The sequence below is a fragment of the Tribolium madens genome, unplaced genomic scaffold (assembly GCF_015345945.1).
Source record: "Tribolium madens isolate multiple individuals breed KSU strain unplaced genomic scaffold, Tmad_KSU_1.1 Scaffold_91;HRSCAF=231;Tcas5.2_LG7, whole genome shotgun sequence".
Classification (NCBI taxonomy): domain Eukaryota; kingdom Metazoa; phylum Arthropoda; class Insecta; order Coleoptera; family Tenebrionidae; genus Tribolium; species Tribolium madens.
Window position 1 is genome coordinate 7414064 of NW_025401063.1, and position 20023 is coordinate 7434086.

Genomic DNA, 20023 nt, shown 5'->3' on the forward strand with positions numbered 1-20023 from the left:
ATTTTCTTTGCTTTAAGGTTTGTCTTAAAAATTTTTTACTTGTACGTATAAAAAAATGATTCCAGTGGTTTAAAAATTATAAGGATTATAAAATTTAATTTAATAATGACCATCTTTTTCTGAATATACAGAACTAATTTTATTTACACAAAAATTGAATCGTTAAAAATAATTTATTTGTAAAAGAAGAGCCAGTTCAAGAGCTATTTCCACCAGCTGCTCGTTGAGTTTTTCAGCAAAACCTTTTTCAGCGATGGTCAAACGCGGCACATTTGGACTGGCCTTGTTACAAATAACGAGGTATTTGAAATGCAATCCCGGTAACCCATTCCGAGCGTCTTGCGACTTTGGATCTGCAATTCAACTCGTTTGAATGACAAGGCTGTATTCAAAGCCGCCTTCATCACAGCACTAAAAGTTTAGGAAACGTGGTCTGTGTATCCGGTACCGGAAATCTCGCCATAACACCACGAATTAGGTTGTTTGCAGGCGTAAAGATATGACTCGGGTACGGTTTTACCGGAATCAAATAGCTTCGCGCCAATAACTATGATCATTCAAGAGCTACTTCAAATATTATTCAATTTAAATGATTGAAAAGCGTAACGACGTGTTTGAGGGAAAACGCTTTTTTCCGGTTGGCGCTGGTCGTGGCGCCGTTCTGCGTGCTTGGCTTTTAAATCCGTTGAGATTTTTTAAAGACACCGTCCGATCTGTGGGTGGTCCAAATTCTCGATCGGCTTCACTTACGAAAAAATTTATTGTGGACACTTCTCGCAGCAGGTAGCTCTGATTTTTTCGGATTCCTTGATTACAACTTATTCTCATGTTTAAAGCGGTGTTAAAGTCGCATTCTCCATTCTGGTCCTCTAAATATAAATTGGATGTTGACCGGAGTATTTCTACGATTTGGTAACAATGTCGACAATGTCATTGTTACTGGGACACAAGCGTTTGTCATGCTGATGGCAATAGGATGACTGTCGTGGTTCATGAATGTGTTGCTTGTTGCTTGGGACATGGGATAAATTACTTATGGAGCAAAAATGATGTAATTTTAATGATTAATTGATCCGGGACCGGATTCAAATGCGAAGCTTTCAGCTGTCGAAGGAACATAAATGAATCACAGCAACGTTTCATGTAAAGAACTCGACAATAAAATCTGCAGCAGACATGCAACTATTCAAATAATATACAAGGTGAATCACTTAACCATGACTCGAAAAAACGGACACGCGTATCTGACAATATTAGTTTATACTGTTTTATGATTATACAATAAGAATATTTGACATTTTTGACAAACTTGTATACCTACATACGAGTTAGTTCATCAACAACAATATCAGTCAAGAAAATTACGTTATATAAGAGATGTTACATCATTGTCTATTTTATACATGATTTGAAATGCTCTATGTTAGAGTCATAAATTAAAGATAAATAGAGGTAAGAAATGTGGATAAAAAATGGGCGAATACTCGAATAACAGTGGTATAACATGAATATCAACTGGGATGACATTACTCCACAACATGTTTGCAAAGATGTGATGAGTTTATTAATGAAAACTTTAATTAATAGTTCAGAAAGATGTGACTTAATTTATGATGATGTGCCTACACTCTGATACTCTGCTTCAAACGAGACAAATTACAAAATTATTATTAATTACGTTTAAACAAATTAATAAATTTTAGCAATTGCAATTTTTTTTTACTACTTATTTGTTTTTTAATGTTACTGTAGTATCTCCCTTTTGTTTTCAATTTTATACCTTTATTAACATTTATGAAGTGTGTGTTATTATGTTAACACTCGTGACTTTTTTATTTATTTTAAAATATACGAGTTTAGTTAAAAAAAATTAAAATTTTAGAAATTTAGCATTATTAAGTTTACTTTAAATTATAACAACTTTTTGAACTATAAATTGTTGGATCTTTTCCATACATCTGCATGTTTGATATTTTATTCAAACAGGCTTAGATTGTCACTGGTCATTTGCATTTTAAAATTCTAACACCTGTCAGTCTAGAATATGTGTAAGTCAATTCTAATCAATATTCAACTGCAATAATATAGGTTGTAAAATAGCGTATGAAGCACAAAAATTTATCCGTTCTAAGTACGTGTTTGAACATGATTGAAAACGGCAGCTTTTACTCAATTCATTAAATCAGTAGTAATCGCTATAGCGCATTTTTATTTTTTCCTTCGTCTATAAATACCAGTAAAAGAAAATAAGGGTCTGACAAAAGTTTCCTTTTTCCTGCTTACATATATTTCCAATGGCTTCTATGACCCCACTTCCTGATTTTTCCTATTATCTTGCTGCGAAAAAGTCCCCACCCCAACATATTTTGTAAAAATAGGTGAAACCATTGGTTCCGAATCGTGCCACAGCTGCTCTCAATTTATTAATGAAAAGTAGCAATCTTTAGTGAAAAAATCCAGAATCTCTTTTAAAATTCACCTTTGACGTGTAACAAAAAGAGATAAGAATAAAATACTCTCCAGGTGAGTGCCTTCAGCGAGGTTTTGAACGAAATATCCAGTTTTCCGGCCGTCTTCCGTCGCAACGTCGACACAAAAGCCCCATTACGATTCCTCTCGGTAGTAGCAACTGTTCGAGCAGGTCTCGCATATATCGAGTTCTTGCAGTATGCGATTTCTTATCGTTTCTTCGTTCAGTTCGATTACCGGCCCCTGAGACATGTCCAAATACAGCCGAGACCGACGTGTGTCGTTGAATAAACTCCTGCTCCTCACGTGTTACCGTGGTTAGCTGCAAGCAGGGCAGACCAGCTGCTAGAGCAGGAACTACATATCGGGTGTCCTGCAGTTCGGAGAACAATGGAAACTTGGATGTTATCGGCGGTGGGTGCGGAAATAGTAGGTTTTAAGTGACAGGAAATTGGACAATAAGAGAATTGATCCTGCTGAGGATGTGGGTACATTTTAGGGACTCGGTGCATTTTTCAAAGACAGTATTCGATAACGACCGCCGCTTCTGGGAACGCATTTAATGGATTTTTGGATGCTGTTAAAGTGACACCGACAAAATACCAACGCAATAACGACAAGGAACAAATGCAGCTGCACCAGGGATAAAACACTGAGATACGAACCTTATTGCAAAGTTTCATCTACATGCAAAAAAATATCTCTGATCGTAATTTTGTCACGTATAAATTAAAAATAATTTGAAATTAAAAATGCTATTAACTGCACCTTTAACTTTGAATTTATTTGGTAACATAAAAATGAGTTGTTATGACTGTAAAATGGTCAGGTATGTGCATGCACTTGGCCCAAATCAGATTATGACTTATTAGGCTTAAAAATGATTTGGGGCAAAATTATTCAGGTTGTAAAAGCGTCAAAAGATTAATGCGACATAATTATTCGATGAAATATTTCAAGGGGGTTTTAATTTAACTGTTTATAAGACTTTTGTACAGGTTTTCATTCGGTCCTATGCAAATTTTAGCGCGCGGAATTTTACAAGATGTGGGTGTAATTTTGAGACGACAGTTCAATTTGAAGGTAAAATAAAACGAGTCCCATTATTGTGTTATTTTGTGAAAGGCGAAAATTTTAATAGGTCGGTGTAATTGCGTTTTGAAACCATCCACTTCATTTTATTGACTTCGAATAAAATTTGGTTTTACTTTTGTGCCGCCGAAGAAGGATGAGTTGCAAGCCGACCAGCATAATCCTTTCACTAATTAGACCATTAAATATCGATAAAACGTCAATAAAAATTCGCAGCGTTAGCTTCAAGCAGTATCGCAGATCACATCACCAACGAGATCCCAATCTCCACCATATTGATCGGAAGATATAATAAATTCTCCCGACCATTTAAAAGAAATCCAAATAAATTAAGTCGGGTAAAAAGCCTTTTGAAATGCGCGATACAAGTAAATAACTTCTTGGTCGAAATTATAACGTTAAAAAAGTTCGAGGTTGGATTGTTCTTGGGCGGGAGTTATGTTGTTATATTTTGTTCCATCTTCTTCTACTGTGGTGGGCGAACTGAAACGGATATAAATCTGTACAGTAACGAGGGAGTTTTTGCTATTCCATATGAATTATAGATTATGCATTGTATTCGGTTAGATTTATTTTATTCTGTCGATCGGCAGCTAAATGGAATTAATACGATATTTGACGTCAGCCAGGGCCGGATTTATGTCGAAATATTTGCTAGATGGATGCTTGCGTTTTACTTTTTCTTATTTCAATCAGTTCAGCAGATGAATAATAAATCGGCCATCCAAATTAACATGAATATGAAAAAATATCAGATTTATGTCCTATTGTTTTTGAAACTGGTATGACATATGTCGTTTTGCCATATTAACATATGTTTTGTCGCTACGATGAAATTTAAATGTTCGTGGGCAGGACGATTTCGTAATTTTTTTCCTCCTCACATCAATGATTGATGTTGCGCACACACTCCAACAGCTCCGAAAACAGATAAGGAGGATAATTACCAGCCATTTGCATAAACCTTATTATGCTTCAAATTCCTTCTCTCATTAGACATGAAGTCCCGTACTACATTTTAAATACACACTTCCATCTCAAGCTAAATTCAACAAAGAGCACTGCCAATAACAGTCACACATACGTATTTGTTCTTACCGTCATCAAGCTAATTAATTATTAAAACAGCGTTTCCTTCCCTTATCGATCAAAAACCACAACATAAATTACAACATGAAAAACCCAGTTAAATTGACCAGAGGCTGAAATTTATGTGGGGTTATGAATTTAAGAAAATATTCTTGTAGAGCAGAATATTATGCATACGTTGTTTTCTAAATTTTCTTATCTATGCACATTTTTATTGAGAAATTTGATGTATCGTCCGTGCTCAGCCACTCCAAAGAGACTTAATGGAATTCCGAAATTTGGAATCACATTTTTATGCTGTGTAAAAGTGTCGAAAATTTACGAGAAAAACTGATAGTTCCGTTAGGAAAAACAAGTTATTATTTTTTATTGCTTAACTATTCTTAGAAATTACTTGACACTAAAGTTAAACCAATCAAATGAATCAGGACCTGATATTACCCAACAATTATGGCGTGGAAGAATTGAATTATTTATGATATTTAGAAAGTATTACAACCAAAATTGTGATAAACAAAAATAAGAACACATCATACATCCAACGTAAGTTTAGTGCAAAAGCAGAAAGAGAATTGCTAACAAAAAGAGAACTCTATAGAAATATTGCCAGAAATATTGCTAAAGGTTGTTTTTAAGTTCTTTTAAGATATCCTGCATAATATTAAAATATCAAAGAAAGGATAAAAATATAAAAATGGCAGTATAATATTATTTTAATAGTAATCATCATCATGTAATTAGTTACTGCGAATATAAACAGGTGTTTAAGTAGTTTTAACTACATTTATAATAAACTAAAAAACTAAAGGGCTTTAGTGATTTGGTGATGTTAGTGTGGACGAGAATTCAGCGTAATAGCCGCACAAACCGAGTAAAATATTAAAAAGATTATCTCGGAAGTGGTACAAAATGTGTCGCTTAATATCTATAAAGCACCAAGAGAAAGAAAGAAACTAAGCGAATATTTCCACTTCATCAAACACACATATCACATAATGTAACTTAGTAATTTTATTATTTAACTCTCTTACGTGCACAAAATGGATATTTGGTTCGTAACATTTTTGGTGTTTTACAGAAAATCTTAAAGCTTTATATTAAGAATGTAACATTTGATTTGATAAACAACGAGTTACTTACTGTTATTGTGGTCCAAATTTTTAATCAAATGAAAACAAGAGCAACAACATATGTTACAATGGTAAGTTAATGAAAATGTATCAAAGCTGGAAAAAGTTTTCTTTCTGTAATTTTTCCACACGGAAGCCTCTGTACCAACATTATCTAATAAGTATCTTATTGAAATATGTAATATTTTATTATCAATAAAAATAAATCATTTTTATTATGAAAAAATACTACTAAATAAATAATAAAAAATAACAACTATTAACTGTCTTTTATAGAATTTCTAGGTATTACCTAAATGCGTGGGTAATTAGTCATTGTTCTTACAATCCTAAACTGGTATAGCTAGACTGTTCTAAATACAATTAAATATCTTCAATTAGGCTTTTCAAACCCATCTTTGGGTAGAAAGTAGCTATTTTTTCCTTATTTTGTTTCAAGACTTATTAGAAGAACGAGAATCAATGGTAATTCCAGATGGACACTTCTGCTTTATTTTTATTAGATAACTTTCCATTTTTTCTGTTTATCTAATTTCCACACAAATCTTAGGAATTCCTAGAAGACCGCGTGCATCAAAGCAGTTGTATTTTATGGATAATCAGAAGAAACTATTTATTTAAATGCTTGTAAATTATTGAACTTTCACTTAAATTTGTATAAATTGAATTATACCAAATAGTGTTTATTTTTGCCTCAGGTAATATCTAAAATTTACGATAAAAATTTTAATTTTGAAATTTACGATTCCAACGCATTATGTTAATTTTGCATCTACCGCATATCAATTTGTAGGCCCATGAATATATTTCAGTTTCTTGGAAAGTTTCGATTATTCCCACGACACCTCCAAACATATAATTAATTTTCAATGAAAAAAATACCTCAATGTAACTGTAAGATCCGTACAAATGCCAATTTCCAGAATAATTTATCCTTCCACATTTTACCACTTTATTTGCATGAATAATGTAATCCTAATTGTAATTTTTTGTTCACCTGAAAAGTACCTAATAAGTTTTAAAAACTGGTCAAAACTTGGCAAGTTTCTTAACATCCCAAAGGAGGTACAGACTCATCACAAACCTCATCACTTTGATGTAACGAGTTTAATATTCTGCAGTCATAATAAGATAATTGATTCAATCAAATTCTGTGGTTTTGACGTAAAAGGCCCCGAAATTTAATTCCGGGTTAGATTGCCAAACTTTACAATAATATGAATTAGAAGGAAAATGCAATAAATAAAAAATTAAGACAGGATCGGCGTAGGATTGTTTGCATCCGAGTTACTTTGTTTTTTTTTGGAGTGAGCAAGCCAGACAATTTCATTCATTCCGAAGCTGTTCGAAACATAAGGTTACAATAAACTGTTCTTGCGGCCCACTGCCGCAACTAGTGTGCCCACATGGGTTTGTATCAGTTCCCACTACGCTAATGTACCTCGTTACTCATAGTTTTACATATAAATCACCTGAATGCAGCCGACTTTTCACAGCAATTTGCTTCGTCAGACAGTAAACCCCTGAAATTACAACTCCGACTAAGTACCTGAAACAAGAAAAAAAACTGATACTTTTTACATTCTTGACACTTCATAAATCATTCATCATTTGTACAGAAAAACTCAGATACTCATGGAGATTTTAAATGTTTCAGCAGTTTCGCTGGTGGAGATCAAAATTTTAAAATATCGCTCACGCTACGACACTAAAGCTGCTCAAAATGCTAAATATGTGAAGGACTAACTGAAAATTTCACATTCTATTTTCTGAAAACTGTGGCGGAAATACACAGAATAAAAGTAGATATAAAAATAGGCGAATGGTCCAGTGTATCATCTATAATAGAAAATTATAATTTCCACTGATATGTCTCACATATTTACGTGTAACCTTATTCGTAAGCTAAAACCCGATGATAAATTTATACCACAATTGAGTACAACCTCCCAATAGATTTATTTATTATTGATTGTTATTGACTTGATTCGTGTAAGTTAAACATGCAAAGACAAGCGTTAGGCATATCCTTCTCTTAGTCTTATTCAAATGTCAATTAACGAATTGTTTACAGTTGTGTATTAGTTTTGTAACTAAAAAAAATTACATTCATTACTTTTCAAAATCATATTCAAAATCAATAGCCTTGTAAATATTCTAAATATGAAATAACTACATGATTATTTATGTACATGCATACATTCTATCTTAAAAAGAGAACGGAAAAAATTCTCACAAAATTTTTAGAAACAAAAAAAATTGTTAACAATAAATAGACGAGACAAAATTAAAAAATCAATTTTCAATTTTCGACTAAAAAGAATAAAATAAAGTTATAAAAAAAATCGTGACACAAAATCCGAAGAATTAGTTTTATTTTGAATTAAAATATTAATTGATTAATTTGCTTTCTGTTAATCAGCTCTACATATATTTTTTTAGTTAATTCGTTAATTTTTTAATTCTGTTTCAATGATTGATTCTGATTATCCATTTTTTTATTATTTTTGTTATAATTTAATTTATTCGGCAAAATGTCGGTTTCTCCAACATAAGAACTTTATATATTTAATTAAACATTTGAGGATTACAAAAATAAATTTCCATTGTATCAGTTTTAATAAAAGTTTGCAACTTTAAAGCTTTTGTTAACTTTGCATCTTCCCATTCTGTTTTTGAAAGTATGTTTACCTTTGCAAAAGTTTGTTTTGTTTAAAATTTAAACGAGTTAGTTAACAAATTTTATGCATTACACGAGTGCATCGTCAAGAATGAAGACCATGAAAGTGATACGGCAGTTAAATCGTCTTTTTTGTGACATTTTTAAGCCCACAGCTCCATGTTAAAATTTTAAAGGTGAAACTAATTAGTGTGCGACCACTGACAGATTTGAATGAACCAACGCTAACAAGGTGTCGTGTACAAGGAAAAGTCTTCCATTTTTGATAAGTAACCTTATTATGAGCCTTGTGCTTCGAAACGGGATTATGATTAGATAGGCGTTGTTGTAACGATAACCTCATAAGATATCTCGATAGTGTCAAGTCGAGAATATTCATTAACAAATTTCGAAGGGTGCATCTGCAAGAGTCATTGCTCTCAAGCTCTAAGAATAATCCTGATTCCCACCTGTAGAGATTTAATCATTGCGTAATTATTTCACTTTATTAGACGGTTTTCTCCCAAAATAGGTCGACTTTCGTTAATGAAACGAACCATTCGACGATCAAGAGCAGAGGGGCCGTTTTATTCAGGTAAGAGGCGAGTGAGAGGTAGTATATTTAGATGGAGTTTTATCTCTTTCAAATGCACATAATACAACATATTTGAACTAGGAGTGTTCTGACGCTCATCCCACACATCAGGCCCACGTTTCGACCGCGAAAAAAACGCCCTAATGTAAATTGTACGCAAGAACCGGCTTTCCATTCAATCTCAACACAGCCACTCGATGAATACTTAATTAAGTTTTTAATTTTCTGAAATTGTGAAACGTGCCGTGGTCAAACGAATATTTTCCTTGGATCGTCTCAGTTTGTGCGTAAATATTTCACACTATGGGCCGTTTTTTGATCGGCACTTTGTGTCAAAACACCGCACTTTTATGGCTCATTAATTCGTGGATTATGCCAAGTGATGAGATTTCGAGATAAGTTTGTCGTTGTTTCCTCTTTAAATTAATTAACTAGATTGTATTTAAGGATTTTTCTCCGATGTATTACCGTAAAATTGCTTACGGAGCAATGTTAAAAATAATAATCGAACATGAAGAAAAAATAAAAACAACAATGTGAAAATATTTATGCAAATATTGGAGATAATTATCGACCAATAAATCTTGTAAACAATATTATATTCCACAGATAGCGATCTCGGAATATTAATTTTTTTCATTCATAAACCTTCTGGTACTAGTTTTTAAAAGTATTTCCAGCAAAGGTGTATATTTTTCAATGTCTTGCAGTAGGTAACATTTATCAATTAGGTACAGGTGTAGTGCAAGCGAATTAGGTATGCTAAGGTTATTTATTTCATGCAAATTAATTAATGGTAATGACAGAGTTAAATGGTGCTTCTAGTTTTAACTAGTTTCTTTTGTGAAAACTCGACCATATTTCGGTGGAAACTCCAGTTTGCTTAATTTAAAGTGACAAACTTGCTCGATATTTGAGAAGTTCAAAGAATAAGGAGCAAAAAAAAGTGTTAAAAATAAATGAGACCAACACGTCTTCACTTCAAAAAGGAGAAATATTCGTACACATATTGGAAATAAAGTCACGTAGTTTAAAATGTAATAAATACTCATTACAAAACACAGTTTATTCTACAGTACTCTTGACTATGTAAAATAATAATAAAAAGAAGCTTTGTACTGGTAATCTTTTCGTATAATAAAGTCAGCGTCGTAATGATAACACGATACTAAACGTTGCATAAATTTTTCTTATGAGGCAATAAGAGTCACCGCATATTTTACTATTTTCTTGTACCCTGATGTTGTAACATTGCATGAATAAGTATAAGCTTTTGTATGATTATCTTTTGTGAAAACAGTTTCTGGAAATTATTACTTATTAAACATTGGTTCCTACTTTGCTCAAAATCCTCAAAAGAGAATATTGTAATATTGGTAGACATTTGTTGAATAAATAAATCACGAAACACTTTATTTCCAAAATATATTTCAATCACCTGTGACTTCGAAAAAAAGGCTCGGAACTAACTCGTTCAATTAAAATAGGCAATTTGAAAGTTTTATAAAAAAAAAATATTTTTAATTAAAAAATTCTATATTAGTTAAATATCCATTTAAAACAAGAATTAAATTTTGTCATACAGAAATTTGGTTAAAATCATTTGTATTTGTATCCCAAATATGCATGCATATAATTAAATTAAAAGTTGGAGAATCACTCCCTATTAACCACCGTACCATTATTCCATATTCTGTTGACAATGCAGTAATTATGTTGTATTAAAAATGACAATAATACATATCAAAATGAATAACCAAACCTACAAACCACTGGAATGTATGAATTTAGGACTGTCCTCATATTCCAGTGATAGATCAAAATCAGTTCAAAACTCTATATTACTAACTTCCTAAAAATATGACTCGAATGTACAATTTTCAATTTTCTGTTTATGCAAATACTTTTCCCACCTGTTTTTCTATTTTTGACATCTTGAATGAATATTTCGTCAATTTTTTCAATGAATCCATTCATCTAAACCCAACCGGTCACATCCACGTTTATTGAAAGTGGAACAAACGTCTTTCTTCACACTCTGTTGTAATAATCAGCCATAAATGGCCACCGCCCAAAGGCCGGATGTAAAAAGTCAGAAATAAGAGAAATATTTATCTTCGCATTGTAAAAACAATAAAAGCGAGTATAACAGCATCATTGTTATATTTTAATGTCTCTCAGTAAGTAAATACATTTATTTGTGAATTTAAATAAAAGAGAAATATTAAGTGGGAGAGAAAAAAATAAATCGAGACTTTACATTTTAAAATCGCCAACAAATCAAACAGTAACTGTTCTCCTTGCCTTCGTCCATAATTTACATATGACATCTACACAACTGGATTTGGATAACAATATTAGTCAAACAGAAAGTACAAGATCTATAACCAGGAGGTATTTAAACCAGTGGCTCTGAATAATAAAGTGCCACAGAATGCTGTTAAAATTCTAATTTTGTTGTTTAGAGTAGGTAAACTCTTCTTCAGATTAAATGAAAATTGTGAGTGTCGGAAAAGTTGCAAACTTTTAATAGTTTGTTGTTTAAGTGTAAGAAAATAAATTCAGGAAGCCGTTTCACTTTAGATAAGACAATAATGACCAGCATATTGCCTAAAGCTCTTAGTCGTATCAGCTGTATCTGTACGTAAAGGAAACATCTTTTACATATTGGCACGTTAAAAGTAGTTATCGCGAAAATTACAAGCGCATGCTAACATCAATTAAAATTATTAAACACTAGATATAAATTACAGAATGACTTAAACCAGTTTCGTTTACGTAACGTGTAACTAAGATGTTTTCAAATTCACTGCTAGAATGAACAAAATGGACAAAAATGATAAAGATGTAAAGTGCCAATACACCCACCTGAAAATAGAATTTTAAGCTAGAATACATTTTAGTGTGCATAATAGACTGGTATGTAAATTTGAAACAAGCTATTGTCATGGCCAGATTTAGATATATCAGAGACTAGTGATCAGTAAAATGTTAAATTTTAGGCAAAATCAGCCTTTTTGCAATTATAAATAGTATTTCTAACGAAAAGAGCAAATATCTCCAGAGAATTCTTTTTAATTTGTTCCTCTCTCTCATTTTAAGTAAAGCAATTATTTATTAACCTTATATAAATTACAAACTGAATATAAAAATTCTTCTTCAAGATCCGCATCAATCAATTTATTTGAGAACTATAAATGTAGTTAGTCATTATTAAACAGCACCGTCTCATTGGGTTTCCACAAGAGATTTTCACACTCTACCAGCTGAATACCAATGGACCGGTTGTAATTAGTTGCCTAAGTTAAATTAGCCGCCTCATTATTTGCACTGGTGTAAAACAAGATCGCAACTCCGGGATCAGACATTATTATTTAAGACAATTTATGCACCAAAGTTTCAAATTAATTTCAGTTTATTAAAGATTGGCACAGAACTAAATACATAATGCGAAATGTAATAAAGTAATAAATCGGAATGATGGAGTCAGGAGTGCTGCCTTTAACCCCACAATATTATGCCAGTCCTGAAGACAGTCCGAATATTAGACCGGTTCTAAAATCACCCCAGGGGGTCCTTTACTAGGGAAAATTCATTCCGGGTCATTTTAATTTTAGATCACTGAACAAGATAGATCGTAATTTAGTGGTGGAGTCAAAGAGATTTCCGAGTCTTGTGCATACAGAGCTGATAACACCTACGAAGTTATATAAGCCGTTTGGGCAAACTAAAAAATAAGACAGTGAAACCGTAAAATCATATCAATGTTAAAGTTTGATTTAAAAAACTGTTTTCAAACTTAATTTACATGATAGAAGTTTTAGGTAATTTGCGCTTATTATAATTTCGTTTTAATTTCATTGCTGAAACAAAAAAGCAACAGTTGTAACTATATGCATGAACTACATAGATACACAGATATGAAAATCTAATTAACTAAACTGCAACATTGGCTACATCAAACAAAGCACATGTTACAAAAGGTTACTTAATTTGCAAAACCAAAACTTTTTAATTAGCAATAAAAATAAACAAAAATTTGTATAAGCTTATACTCATATGAAAAGCAAAATATTTTTAAACATATCGACATTTATTTCTTTTTCCTTGTAAATTTTTATTGAAGGTACAACCCACTCAACATATTTTCTCTTATTGCCAAATACCCTTGGCCACAACGCATGCATATAAAATTCCCAAAGGCAAAACAACAATGTTTTCGATATAGTTGACCGAGAAATATAGAACAGACTGTTATATTTCGTGAAAAAAACATCCAATAGTTCTTTACCTACATACAAATAAATAACGCTACATTCTGAACATAAGAGAAATTTATAAGACAATGCTTAGAGGATGTGTGATCTTGTCACTTTTAAAACAGGTAATAATTGGTCCAGTTTAGACATTTTTCCTTTATCTTTATGGCAAGTAGTACGGAACTATTACTTACTAATCGGCATCTACCATCAGTCCCTACATTTAAGACTGCATTCCACTTGGATCTTTAAATTCACACCCAAACTAATGAAAATTTAGTTAACACATCTTGCTTAAATTCCATTCATTTAAAAGCCTCTCCAATAAATTATTTCATTAGCTGCATTTAGACACAAACTGCACCAATTAATCTTCACTGCAGCAGAAGTTGGAAACAGCGTGATGGCAATAACAATTAGAAAAACCAACTATTCCTTGCTGTTAACTCGAAAGAAATCATGAACTTTACAATCAGCTGAATCTTTTACGATGAAAACTTTAAGTACGTGAGAAGAAATCGTACTCACGATCAAGAGTCACTCACTATTCTTTACATTGCGCAAAACTTCATTAAACTACTTATAATAAATTGTTTTTTTTTCTTTCACCATTCAAAGGTTTCCGACAAAAATAGATAAAACTTTCCTAGAGAAACAATAAATTATGATCGTATATCTTTTAGGTTACTACTAAAATTAAAATAATGGCGCAAAATGCATTTCTAAGCCCTGAGGCTCGGCAACGTGGATTTACAAGCGATCCAAGTTTACACTTTACCACCCAAACTGTGTCATAATTCAAACTGTGCTAAAAATTAGAATTTTAACCACTATTATTATTATTCAAAAGAAAATGTAATTGTATGTAGGTACTATGATGATTAATTTACTAAACAATAATAATCTGGAATTTTATTAAATCCATTTAAAATATAAAATTTGCACTAATGCATAAAAATTTTATTTGTTAATGTAACAACTTAAAAAAAATATAGAACAATAAATGAAGTTGCTTTTGAAACGTGGTCAAAAAACATATTTCAGTGAAATACAATTCTAATTAACTCATCGTTTTTGATTTGTTTTTTTAAGCAAAATATTGCTTCCAACTGTTTGTTATATCTTTTAAAATAACATTTAATATTTTTATTAGAATTAGAATTAAAAAAGATAAACGTGGTTTTCATTACAAAATGAAATTTTATGCTTAATGTAAGATACGAGTTCTATTTTTTCTTATAATTGCATACAATAATTAACTGAAATATTAATTTAGTTATGAATTAGATTATTCAGACAGCACATTTATATTTTGCAGAGAAGCTGGAATTTTTAAAGCCTTGGTAACGAATTATTAAATACGAGTACCTACAGTTTGTTTTTTTTTTTAATGGAAATTACCAAGTCAAAATTTTGGTGAAAAAATTGGTAGCAGTCTCCATAGCCACAAATTTTGTTTGCTCTTTGTTTTTGTCCCTAGAAATTTTGGTAAAAAAAATATGGTTATGTGTTCAAATTGTTGTCAAAATTTTGACTTTTATGAATCTTGTGTGCCTGTTTGCTCCTTGAAAGCTTGAAAGCGCTGTAATTAAATACCTAAGGACAGACATCATTAAGGTGTAAAGACAGAATTCAGTGTTAATAATTTTGATAGAAACACACCACAAGTAAGTACATACAGTGTTGTGGACAAAAATGAGGTTCTTGCTACAAAGACAAGACAAGCAAGGTTTATGAAGATCGCCAATAAGTTTTGTGTAATTTATTGAAATGAGCTCAAAGTTGATGCGTTTTATAAATTCTTCTTCAGCTTTAGTTTCAAAATTGTTACTTTTTCAACTCGTTCCTCAAAAACGATGCACAAGTCACTAATTTAATTGCGTTCTTTCCGAGGCTTTTTCTCATTGATGTTTATTTTGTATTCTTGTCAGTTTCTTGCTAAAAATTAAGAATGATTAGCAAACCTGCATTACAAATTGCGTCTACATTTTATCGGAGCCCTTTTTCTAACTTCCTGCTTGCAAACTATTCGTTTCCAAATTTCTAAAAACTGTTAGCGGTACCAAATTTGTTTCTTTTTTGGTGTTTCATCTCTAACTTTTCTTATAAAAAGACGATTTTTTGTGCTGACGTTTAATGACATTGTTTTCAAATTAATTTAAAAAGCCGGAACTGCCAACTTCCTTTATTAAAATTATAAATGAATTTACTAGTGGTGCCAACGCTAAGACTGTTTGGCATTTCCATTTAAAAAAAGAACAGACTTTATATGAATTTTCACTACATGAAATTTATTTTTAACAACTCTGCATTATCTTATTCTACTAAAGTAAAGAGTCTTCTTGCGTGTTCTTAATCATGAGTGTTATTGATTTTCGATCGTTTTCTAATAATGTGATAATTGGCAGAATATGAAGCCCCACTATTCAAGTTTGATCCTAATGGCAAAATCAGTTCACCTCCATTAATTCCGACAGGATTCGATGTATTGATCTTCACTGTACCTTAATGGTATAGTTGGTATATTATTTATAACTTCCACAATCCCCATTCTTCTAATTGGAACGCGTAATTATTTTCCAAGAAGGTCTATAAATCACCACATAACTTATTAAGTGCTTGATTAACTGCACTGCTCACATGCGACTATTTCCTTCTGTATATGCACTATTTAATGACTACCAACCCGTATGGGTTTGCTCTTATCACTACCAGATAGTTCCAACTCTTGTATCACACACGAAAACATAACTCAGATCCGTATTTAATATGGGCAATACGAGACAGGCTGTCATTATTTATGTAACATACTGCACCTGTTTTAGATACAATATAAAGCACAAACGCAGATTTCGAAATTCTACAGTGAAGATAATTACAAACTAGTTTGAATCAATGTCAGTGGTTGCAATCGACATATTTGTATTTCTTTCAAGTTTGAAAATAAATAAAAACTATTAATTTCCGCTCGCCAACTGAATCTTCTTGTTGCAAAACATCAAAACATAATTGATCGCAAGAGTCTCTATTACAGATAAATCCCAAATGGGTTTTGTTCAAACGTGACAAAAGCCTTTGTAATTTATTCTTCAGTAATTGCAAATGTAATTTATCAACTCCCCTGACAACAAAGTTGTAGAGATAATTTAGAATTGTCAACCCTAAAGTGCACTTATATGATTGATATATCGAGCTTAGCGTCAAATTATAAGTTAAATCGGTTTGCTAAGTCGAATTTTTAGATGTTATGTATTTCACGTATAACTCAAATCAATTTATTGCAGCTTGAACAAATTTCTTATTCTGGGGAGACTTAATACTTTCGGGATCTTTCGTTATTCGATTTGAGGAAAAGATAAAAGAACTCGGTCATCACGTGAAACACCTCGATACGTGTTATTTTTTTTATTAAAAAGAAAAAGTCAATATTGTCTGAGAAGGTTTTATTGACATTTCCGTAATAAAAGTACATAAAGATATTATTTCGTTTAAGCTTTCATCTTACTTAAATTTTTATTTACTTTCAAGATACACTTTTAACACTTAGGTCCTCCACAGGGAAAATATAAATATTTTTAGTAAAGGTAATAGATTTCTTTCCTACATTAGAGGTACTTACTACTCCTATTGCTTAAAATTTTTTAACTAAATTTACAATACAGATGTTAATTTCAATTGCAACTATTGTATGTATGTACATACATACCTACTATGTGTTTACAAAAAAAAAACGCACATCGTGAAAATTACATTGCATCCTCTTAGATACTATCGACTTTTTAAAGTTTTCGCTCAAAGGGGTTAACCTCATGGATGTAATTTGTAATTCTATAAGATTTAACTAGTTTCACTTTTTAAGTAGCAATCTAGAAGAAGAAACCCCAAAAACAATGAGATAATTAAGTGCAGTAGTAGTCCCACAGGAATAATTTTCTCTGATGTATGTAATTAAAAAAAGTAGGGTATAAAATTCAAATACATTTTCATTAAGGAAAGTTGACTTAAACCTTTCTGTAGGTGTTCGAAACTTTGATTCCAAGTCAACAAACTTTTAAAACTTTATTTTCTGTAATTTGCTTTCCATCGGAAATTGGAGGTGGTCCCAAAGCAATTTTTGGTCGTTCTTGTATGAAATTAGCGGACGTGCTTTTCGGTCATTATTCAGATTTTTCATTTGGTTACGCTGAATGAAAAAGTATGAAAACTGACCTTTAATTATGTAGCTTCACACCATAACCGAGTACTATGCAAAACATGCTTCCTCTTTCCGGTTACCGCTGGTGGCACAAAAATCACGACACCAAAGTTTCCGGAAGTGCACACAAAGAGTTTCCTGTAAGATTTTCGAAAATCCCACAATTTATTCGATTTCCCGACGGGATCAGAGCAGGGATTTCGAAAATCCCTACATTTTGTTAGAATATCGGTGGAAAAAAAGAGCAGGTGCGGATGGTGGTGCGTGGGTGGCACGTTCTCGCTCCAGAGACAGTCGCGACCGAAATAAACATTTGAAACTGAATCTTGGTATTGCATGTCGCGGCGGTGAAACGCGCAAGCGTGGTCGCGACTTAACCACCAACAATAGGGTCATACACCCACGATTCATCTTTTTGAATGCATTATCCATTGAGTTGCGTAAATAACAGGGTACAACATTTACATACATCTTCCTACATGCGGCTAACTTTATTATGGCCATTTTTAAGACGCAAACAATACGGAGGTTTACATGGTAATGAAATTATTATGGGGCGTTGGGATAGGCACCTTTATTCGAAATATGGATATCTTCACCATTTCGAAATCAAACCAATAGAAAAAATTAAACTACAATGATTATTAAAGTGATTATGACACGCAATACTATCACGTGCTGGTCATTTTATTCCCAGCTTAATAAAGAGCGAGAATAAGCTTCAATTATCGCTCAACGTAATATAGCAAATTACGCATGAAAACTATATCATGAAATAATTCTCGCAAATATAATGTTCTTTAACCGTCTTACACTATTTATTTTTTGATGCGGCTTTGACAGTGAACAGTGATGCAAGACAAGTTTTTACCTATAGGTTATTTACTACCCTAGTGGCCTCATTTGTGTAAAATTGGTCCATTTGGCGCATTTACCCGGCTTTGTTTTATTTATTAGCACCGTGTAAAATATGAGCATCGACATTCGACAGTCGACACTAAATAATTTTGATTATAATTAATAGAAAGAAAATTTTAGGGCATAGCTTTTTATATGTATGTATGTACACATATACGTATGTACAGTCGAACAAAATGAAAATGACGCCTCAATAAACCAGCTCCTGCTGGATGCCGACCCTTATAACCGCAAGCAGGCGGGGTTGTAAATTATCGGATTGCAAACTTGACGTAGTTTCAAGCTAAATTCCCTTAGAAGCCGGTTTACAGAAAGCGAAATGAAAATTTAATTCAGAATTAAATTAATTCGAATTAAGTTGCCATTCATTTTGCATTTACACACGTCAAATTAATTAAATGGAAATATTAAAATTTTTTAATAAAAAATTTAACAAACCATTTCTTAAAGAAAATTATGCATTAATAATGACATTGACAAAAAAAAAACAAATCATTATCACTTAATATTTTCTTTAACTGTTTTTTCAACATAAAATTAATTAACATAATTTTTGAACGAAATAGGCTTTCTCTATTTTAAACTTGATTTTATGTAAAACAACAAATGAATCAAACCGTTATTTATTTGCGAAGAAAGTTTAAAATTTATTTTTTGATAATTGTAATATTTTTAAATTAATAAAAATGTTTAGTTTTATAAATACACAATTTAACAAAAATCATTTCATAAAAAAAATTATGCATTAATAAGATGAAATTTACAATTTACAAAAAAAAAACAAATTATTATTAATACATTTTTTTTGTCAAGATTGCCAACATATTCAGTCATTGTGGATCACTTTGTATTTTAATTGATTTATAAAATAATTTTATTTTGAAAATATGAAATAATGATTTGTTTGTTCGTCAATGTTTAATTAATGCATAATTTTCTTCAAGAAATGTTTTGTTAAATTTTGGATTAAAAAAATTCCATTTTCATTTAACTTAATCTTTAATGCAAAATAAATAGCAACTTAATTCGAATTAGTTTAATTCTGAATTAAATTTTCAATTAAATTTCAATTTTCATGTAAACCGGCTCATAAAGAAATTTATCTTGAAACTACGTCAAGTTTGCATCCGATAATTTCCCACCCTGCCTGTTTGCGATTAGAAGGCTCGGCTAGGGGCTGGTTTATTGAGGCGTCATTTTCATTTTGTTCGACTGTACGTATGTACAGTCGACTGTACGTATGTACACGTACCGGGTGAATAACAAGTATGGAACCAAACGTTTTCTGCTTAAACTAATTACTGTACAAAAAAAATCACTAGTGAAGTGGAAAGTATACACTATTAAAATGTGATCGTTTTTCAACAATAAAGTTTTTCGAAATTTATTTTATCTTTTAAGCTTAGCAAAAATTTCTTTCTAATTACAACCCACTATAATTTTTTTTACTTACAGATTATGACATAAAAATGACCTCTAATTAAATAAAATTGTTTTTTGTCGAATAGTTTTTTTTTTAATAAATTCTTAAAGTTGCCTTCTGAGCTCCTCACGAAGAAAAACTATTCACCAGTCTAACTTTGTACTCGGGCTGCGCTTTGTCACAATAGCGTTTCA

The 20023-nt window shown here is 31.6% G+C and overlaps 1 protein-coding gene across 1 annotated transcript in view; it reads right to left on the reverse strand.

The window, feature by feature from the left end:
* The window catches only part of LOC123011800, a 34930-nt gene extending 17151 nt beyond the window's left edge, over positions 1–17779 (reverse strand). Inside the window, exon 1 of the mRNA XM_044409436.1 lies at positions 17503–17779. The gene's annotated coding sequence lies outside the window, so the exon portion shown is untranslated. The remainder of the gene's footprint in view (positions 1–17502) is intronic.
* Between the last annotated feature and the right edge of the window lie 2244 nt (positions 17780–20023).